The 7,756-nt window shown below is 42.4% G+C and overlaps 1 long non-coding RNA gene across 2 annotated transcripts; it reads right to left on the bottom strand.

Annotated features, from left to right (window-relative positions):
* Positions 1-1,183: 1,183 nt before the first annotated feature.
* Positions 1,184-7,440, bottom strand: LOC126990037 (uncharacterized). Of its 2 annotated transcripts, none has more exons than XR_007743960.1 (3): positions 7,213-7,440; positions 5,478-5,552; positions 1,184-3,282 (listed from the first exon to the last, which is right to left on the bottom strand). It is a non-coding gene; the product is annotated as an uncharacterized LOC126990037 (long non-coding RNA). The 2 variants fall into 2 exon arrangements; XR_007743959.1 differs by having other exon boundaries at positions 5,478-5,555.
* Positions 7,441-7,756: the final 316 nt, after the last annotated feature.

Consider the following 7,756-nt stretch of genomic DNA (forward strand, 5'->3'; position numbering starts at 1 on the left):
ATTAATGGAAAAAATAGTTGGTAGATGAGAGAATGTGTGTACTGAGAGGAAGTGACTGAACAGGGAGACATGGTGGGTTTTTTTACAACAAAGGAGGCAGCTCAAGGGCACACAAAAAAAGAAAATAAAAAAAAACTACTCGCTGCTCCCAAAAAATAATTAAAAGAGGTGGCCGAAAGAAAGATCAATTTCAAGAGGAGAGGTGTCCTGATACCCTCCTCTAGAAAGAGTTCAAGTCGTAGGCAGGAGGAAATACAGATGAAGGAAGATTGTTCCAGAGTTTACCAGCGTGAGGGATGAAAGAGTGAAGATGCTGGTTAACTCTTGCATAAGGGGTTTGGACAATGTAGGGATGAGCATGAGTAGAAAGTCGTGTACAGCGGGGCCGCGGGAGGGATGCAGTTAGCAAGTTCAGAAGAGCAGTCAGTGTGGAAATATCGATAGAAGATAGAAAGAGAGGCAACATCGCGGCGGAGTTTAAGAGGTAGAAGGCTATCAGTAGGAGGAGGAGAGCTGATGAGATGAAGAGCCTTAGACTCCACTCTGTCCAGAAGAGCTGTGTGAGTGGAGCCCCCCACACGTGGGATGCATACTCCATTGGGTAGGCGGTGGCCGAACTGGTAGCATACTGGGCCCACATTCACCGCGTGATGGACGACGCGGGTTCGAGTCCCCACGCTACCACTCGGATTTTTCAGTCACCACCGAGTGGCTTAAAACTAGCCACATGCTGTCCTGAAGACCACCCATCAACCCGGACTCTAGAGGAAGCCGTCCAAGCGAATCAAGAACGAGTTCCGGGGGTCAGCATGAGCCAATGCAAGATGGCGCCACTATAAACACTCGCCTGCGCCAGAACGGGAAGATGCCTACCGGCGCAATAGGCAACAACGTAAAAAAATTAAAAAAAAGTGTGACTGCTCCCTTGAGGGAACATGGCATTGAGATAGATGGGTATAGTACTACTACATAAAAATGTGACTCAATGTAAATTTTGCAGAGGGTCACGTATATCATCAGCCTGCCCTGAAGTCTGCTCTTCTGAACTCAATCATGCCAGTATACTGCCCGTGCCTGCCTCGATCCTCCCAGCCTTCCTTCTTCCAAGGTATTCTAAAATTTTCAGCTTCTTGTATACATTGTGAAAGTCAGTCTGGAATTTTGATGGTACAGAGATGACAAGTGAACAAAGTCTACAAAATATATTGATTCATGGTACTTTCTACAGTGAAACTCAAAAATATGCAAAACCTCAATTTAATGGCAGCTGTCTCTAGATTTGAATTTTGATATAGTTATCTAACAATACAAATCATGATTAATATGCAGTAAAGAACAGCTGGAAATGTTTATAGGTCTTCAAAATTGTACTAAGTAATAACTCAGGCAGCCTCTGTAGAAATATTATAAGCATCTAGTTTCAAAAGATACGAATTATTTTAAGTTACAGCTTATTGAATGCATTGTGCAGTGACATAACAAACCTATAGTACACAGCTGTCCTGATAACTCACCTTTTTTCCAAATTTTGCAACATTCACGATCTTTGCTTCAGCTTCCATCCTGTATGTAGAACATCATTTCTCCTCTTTTACCTCCTCTTCCTTTACCTCTTCTTCTTAACTGAAACACGGGTCTCTGGGGCTACTGACAGTAATCGTCAATAGTGATGGTAGGCTTTCTTGGGGGGTTTCTTGGACAACTCCAGTCCATTAGTGGCTGCCGTGATGTGTCTCTTGCTATCTTCATCCCAGCTTTCAATCCAAGCTGGATGCTGCATCTATGTATGCCAAGATGTCACTTCCTCTCGTGCCATGACCTTGATCCTACAGAATTTTCCACCATTTGTCTAAGACTTCTGTCATACTCCATATGAGGACAGAAAAGACCCTTGTATGTGGACAGCATGTGTGAGGGGGAATAGAACTGGTGAAAACGATACAAATGCATAACCTCGAAGAATCTGATTTAGCAAGAGAGGAAATAAGTTTTCAGTTAATGTTTTGAGTTAAGGATAGACAGAGAATATTTAGTGTAGAGGAAGGGGACCGCTGAGTGTGGTCGAAGACTAGGGAATAGACGATGGAATTTGTTCAGTTGATAGGCAGAGAAATTGACTTTTTCCTCAGAGAGGGAAATAAAATAGTCGTACAGAATACAGGTGCTGAGAGGTTTAGGGGAAGACAGTGGCAGGATTACCACAGCATAGATAGACCAGCTTGAAAGGAAACACGATATAAAAACAGAGGGATAGAATTCCGAACATCTGTTCCCTATTCTATGACAACACTCAGCTGTCCATTTAAACAATAAACATATTTGGTCTATCCTCAACTCATAATTTCATCTCACCTCTTCCTAAATCAGCTTCTTTGAAGTTGTGTGTTCTGTATTAGTCTTTCAGTTTTTTACCCCTCACAAATGATATCCAGGGGCCTTGTCTGTCCTCGTATGGAGAGCGCATTTCATATAGGAGGGGCTTCACTCACATAGCTGTTTTTAACTCGATGGAGTCAAACCTAAACTCTCTTCTTCTATAGCAAACTCTGCTGCAATGTTGCCCCTCTGTCTTCTACAGACATTTTCATGATGATTGCCCTTCTATGCTTGCTAACTACATGCCTCCACCTCTACTGTGGTCCCTTTTTACATAACGTTCTACTCGTCTCTATACTATCCTAATTCCTTATGCAGGTTAACTCCAGAGCAGCCTTCCTTCATCTATTTCCTCCAGCCTATCGAGACACTTCTCCATTTGAAATCAACCACTCTCTTCTGGCCTCTCATTTTTCACTCATGTTGGAACAGAGAGGCAGTGGCTGAATGGTTAGTGTGCAGGTCCTGCGTTCACCAAGTTCTGGACAATGTGGGTTCAAATTCTCTGCTACCACCTGGGATTTTTCAGTCATTGCCAAGTGGCATAAGGCTACCCACGTGCTGTCCTGAAGATCACCTATCAACCCCAACTCTAGAGGAACTGTCCAAGTGAATCAAGAATGAGCTCCGGCGGGCAGCATGAGCCAAGAAGAAATGGTGCTGCTATAAACACTTGCCTGCGCCATAACGGGCTTGGGTCGACCACCAGGGCCCAGAAGAAAGCCTACCAACGCTATAGGCCAGAGTGTAAAGAAAAAAAAAAACTTGGCTCGGAGTTTGTCAGCTCTTTTGGGGAACAGTGCCAGATGTTTGACTGACAACTGGATTGTCCTTACACTGTGAACTACACATCTCTATCCAGATTGGTACAGGTGCTTATTGGAGGGTTGCAACACCTGACCACACCTGAAAGAAAGTAACACCAATATTAGAATAGCCCTCAACCCTCAACATGCTGCAATGTCATTAAAAACTTTAATTTGATTGCTACAAAGGTTTTACTAATGCATTTGTTATTCATTAATATACTGATGGGGTAATTAATCTTGTTTGATTTTATAATTGTTCCAGTTCTTCTCCAGAGCCACTGACCTTTTTTTTGTTAATCTTAGACCTATTCATATATTCCTTACCAATTTTTGTCACATAAGTAGCAACACTCCACTATCCCTATGCTCAGGGAAATGGCTTAGTAAATCAATTTGTATAATCAGAATTTCTAATTAATGTGACTGGAGGAAATATAAGAAAAGCAAATGGCAAACTGACTAATGTTCCTGGAAATATACCCATGATCAGTGGCAGTAAACAAATGAAACAGAAAACCTGATGGAGTACAAAGATTAGGAAGAAAACTACGTAGATGACAGAGCTGGGATAACTGAGCTTAAAATTGTCTGATATCTGATCTAAATCTAGCATGGACAAGCTGGAAGAACAGCAGAAACATGAACACAACCAGTAGACTGGGCATTGGCAGATACCAGTTGTTTGCTCTTGTGAATGTCATGAATAATATGGAAGAGGTAGTTACGTACGTAAAGAATTTACCTACATGGAATTGCACAACAATCAGGGTGGCCAAGAGGAAGGTGGCGAGTATGTGTTGCTGTATTTGGAAAGTCCCAGTGTAACTGTAGATAAGTAAATAAAGAAAACGAAATGTGTGGGAGTAAATCATGATGAGAAGCCTTTGAAAAGACCTTATAATTAGTTCAGAAATTCCTATACTTGAGTTTAATAAAGTAGCTCATGTATATACAAAATGCTTTCAGAATCAGAATTCCCAAAGCCTGAATAAATGTTGGTGGGCAGGAACACATTCACATAAAGGCTGTGTACCATGCGGGTTACCCAAAGTCTACTTCCCACGGTCTCCTGAATGTGTGTGCCTGTGTTAAAAACTCAGCCCACCTAGCTGTTCATCCTCCCTTTCAGGATGCTTGATAAATGGAAACCTGGGGAAGGTAAACTCTGGTTTTCATCATATTCATTCTCTAACCAATCATCAGGTTCTGTGTTGTTCCTCCACAACTACTGTTGCTATAGTCTTACTGAATTATTTTGAAAAAAAAAATATCAAGGAGATTACACAGTTTGAAAGTATTCAGGTCTGAAGATAAATATGAAGAAAACTAATGACCCTCCTTCAAAGCCTGTATGCCGTCAGTATTACTAGGAATACAGTCACCAGGAGTGACATGCAGTAATACTTGTATTTATAATAGTTTCACTAACAAAAATACACTCAAAAGGCCCTTGTTTGGGAACTATGACAAACTACAACTTATTGTTTTTAAGTTACCATTTGCAAAGGTTAAGGAGTCAAATATTATTAGTTATTGCCCTCTGACTGGTCCGTCTAATACTTAATGACCCATATAATTATAAATGATCAGACGGGATGGCCCAGGCTAGGCACATCTATGGTGCTGGGAACAATTATTAAGGTTGCGTCACCACACTAATAAATTTGCTAACATTGTCGTGTTCAAAATTCGAGCCAATTAACTTACGGTGCAACTGTGCCAAATTTGACCTGTCCAGCCCACTCCTGAGTCCTGACCCCCGGTCGGTCCCTGGCAACAAGTACCTAACCATCTCGTTACTATCCTCTGGGAATAAACATGCATTGTACGGGATAGAAGGCCAGCAGTGCACGTCTATGTGTCATATGACAAGACCCAAACAGGTAAACAGCAATCACGATGCTAACTTTGGTCCGTGTCGCAGTAAAGATTCCACTGTTCCAAAATGTCCCTGCTTAGACACACGACCCAGCTGGCCTATTCATACAAACGAAATGCAGCCCATGATCAGGATCACTGATAACCCAGGGCAATGACTAATTAACTATCTCCCTCCCTCGATACACCTTCATAATGGCTGCTCAGCATTTCATGCAAATGAAGATAATGAACAATAAGCAAAATATATACTAGGGTAAAATTCTTTGTGTAATTAGATTTATATATTAATATTTTCACCTGGTTAGGTCTACCTCTTTATCAGTCTACCTACCTATAGAAAATCCACTTCCATACGTTTGTGTGTGTGTGTGTGTGTGTGTGTGTGTGTGTTAAGCAGTGACAATCACTAACCTGCAACTGCTGGATCATTCAGTCCAGCCTGGCTGTCGTTCAGACATCCCGGGGAGTGTCTGTTCAGCCGCTCGTCTGCTGGGGTATATAAAAAAGTATATACCTGTGTGATATACCTATGTGGAGAAAAGGAATAGCCTATATGCTAGACAATCCTTCCAGGCTGTGTTATTGTATAAAAAACATTTATTCTAGAAAGGTTTTATTTTATGGTGTTTTTCACACACCATTTATAAATGAAAAGCATATTCAGGAAATAAAATATACTGACAAGGAAAGGGTAACAGCGTGGCAACAAATCGACTCACTGGGGCCTCGCCCGCTGCACCCCGACATCTGAGCCAAAGAGGCTTGCCTACCCTTCATATAAACCGTTCACTGACGCACCGCTGAGCTACAGTCACCAGTCTCACACACACACACACACACACACACACACACATCGATGTACGGGACACGACTGTCTGTTAGTGTTCTGGGAATGTCTTAAACTCACCCAATGTCTGCATCCCTAATTAATTAAGTCTCGTTGTGGTGTTTTTTGCTTTATTTTTGAGCACATATCGGCAGCAAAATGATGGAAGAGGTGCCACTCACCCTTGCGGTCAGCAAATTATGATGGGCCGGGAGGGAGGACTACAGTTTAACGCAAAGCCAGGCACATTACCTCGCCAGTGCATCTGCAAGACTGTGGTCTGTTAACTGCAAGGATACTACATAGTCCCCATGCTTGGATGTAGAGCCTTCTAGAATTCTTGATTACCAGACATCTAGCAACTACCCACGAACCGAAGCTTCAACCACTGGTTCAGTTTCCCGTTCGCCGCAAGGCATCTCGCGTAGTGACTTGCCTGGGTGTTGTTATTAGGCTCTCAGTCGCCTGGAGAGGTGCCACAACACAGCAAATGATCGTACTGGATCTCTCAGTGTGTGTTCAGAAGAGGACACAAAGGCTGCTTGAACATGGAAATTAGGCCTCTGCGAGGTTCCTTCCTTATCGCCCTTGTACCAGTGTGTGTGTGTAGGTGGGGGGGGGGGTAAGGACTGAATGGAGGATGTTGCCGTCTGACGATCATTAGAATGTTAATCTATTAACATTGTGCCAAGAAAGAGATTGACAAATTTCCTAATATACAAAGTTCAAATATTAAAGTCGAGCTACAGTGAACGGATAAGATATTTTCGAGAATAAGGCTTGTCAGCGTGAAGCGTGATGTTTTCTTATTAACATATAGACTACCTATTAAGTAAACTACTGGATTCATTCATATTATTTAACGGTTAATAACACCATCCGGCGTGCCTCGTTCCGCTGATTTACTGATTGAATAGTCAACATTCATTACTGTTGGCTTGTTAGGTATTTGGTTGGAACAGTTGCCATGACAACATAACGTCATATATAGACTGTGTGTGTGTGTGTGTGTGTGTGTGTGTGTGTGTGTGTGTGTGTGTGTGACACTCACGCCAAACAAGCCTGATTGAGAATGATACGTGTAGAAAAGCTTAAAAATTCGGACACTTGAATCTTAGTCATGCGTACTTTTTCAATCTGTGCTAACATTGTCAAATCTTATCAAAAACATCTAAATACAAATATAATTATTCAAACGTGTAAGCGTCCACCTGAATTCGATTAGCATTGAATATTCTATCAACAAAGATCATGTGCTGCGTGACTGTCACGGTGACTGCACAGGATGCTTCATAATGAAAAAACCTGCTCGGGACTCACCTGCTGGAAGCTGAAGGGCATGACGCGGGTGTCGGAGGAGCCGCCGCCCCGCCTGGAGCCGCGGTGCCGCCTCGCCGCTCGTCTCGTCGGGAATGAAGATTTACTTCCTCGTGAAGCGGTGCTCCAGGCCTGGGTCGAGCACCGATTCGAAAGTGTTAGTTGAACCCATAAAGAAAATTAGCCAGCTGTTTCTATTTTTAACTTTAATGCCCATCTTAGGTCCTCCCCTCCCATACACATACTCGTACATAAAAATGCCCTCCTGTGTGTTCAGACGTTCCCAGAATTATTGAGTAAGCGGCAAGGAGCACCTGACAGCTATGAATATGAGAGAGAGAGAGAGAGAGAGAGAGAGAGAGAGAGAGAGAGAGAGAGAGAGAGAGAGAGAGAGAGAGAGAGAGAGAGAGAGATGAAGTATGGAGCATCATTGCGGAAAAAAAGAAAAGTTATTGGAAAGATGAAGTAAATATTTCAGTGAACTGTTAAATGAGGAAAATGAATATACGATAAATTTAACTGAAAAAGTAGAAGGCCCACAAGAAAA

The sequence above is a fragment of the Eriocheir sinensis genome, unplaced genomic scaffold (assembly GCF_024679095.1).
Source record: "Eriocheir sinensis breed Jianghai 21 unplaced genomic scaffold, ASM2467909v1 Scaffold143, whole genome shotgun sequence".
Taxonomy (NCBI): Eukaryota; Metazoa; Arthropoda; class Malacostraca; order Decapoda; family Varunidae; genus Eriocheir; species Eriocheir sinensis.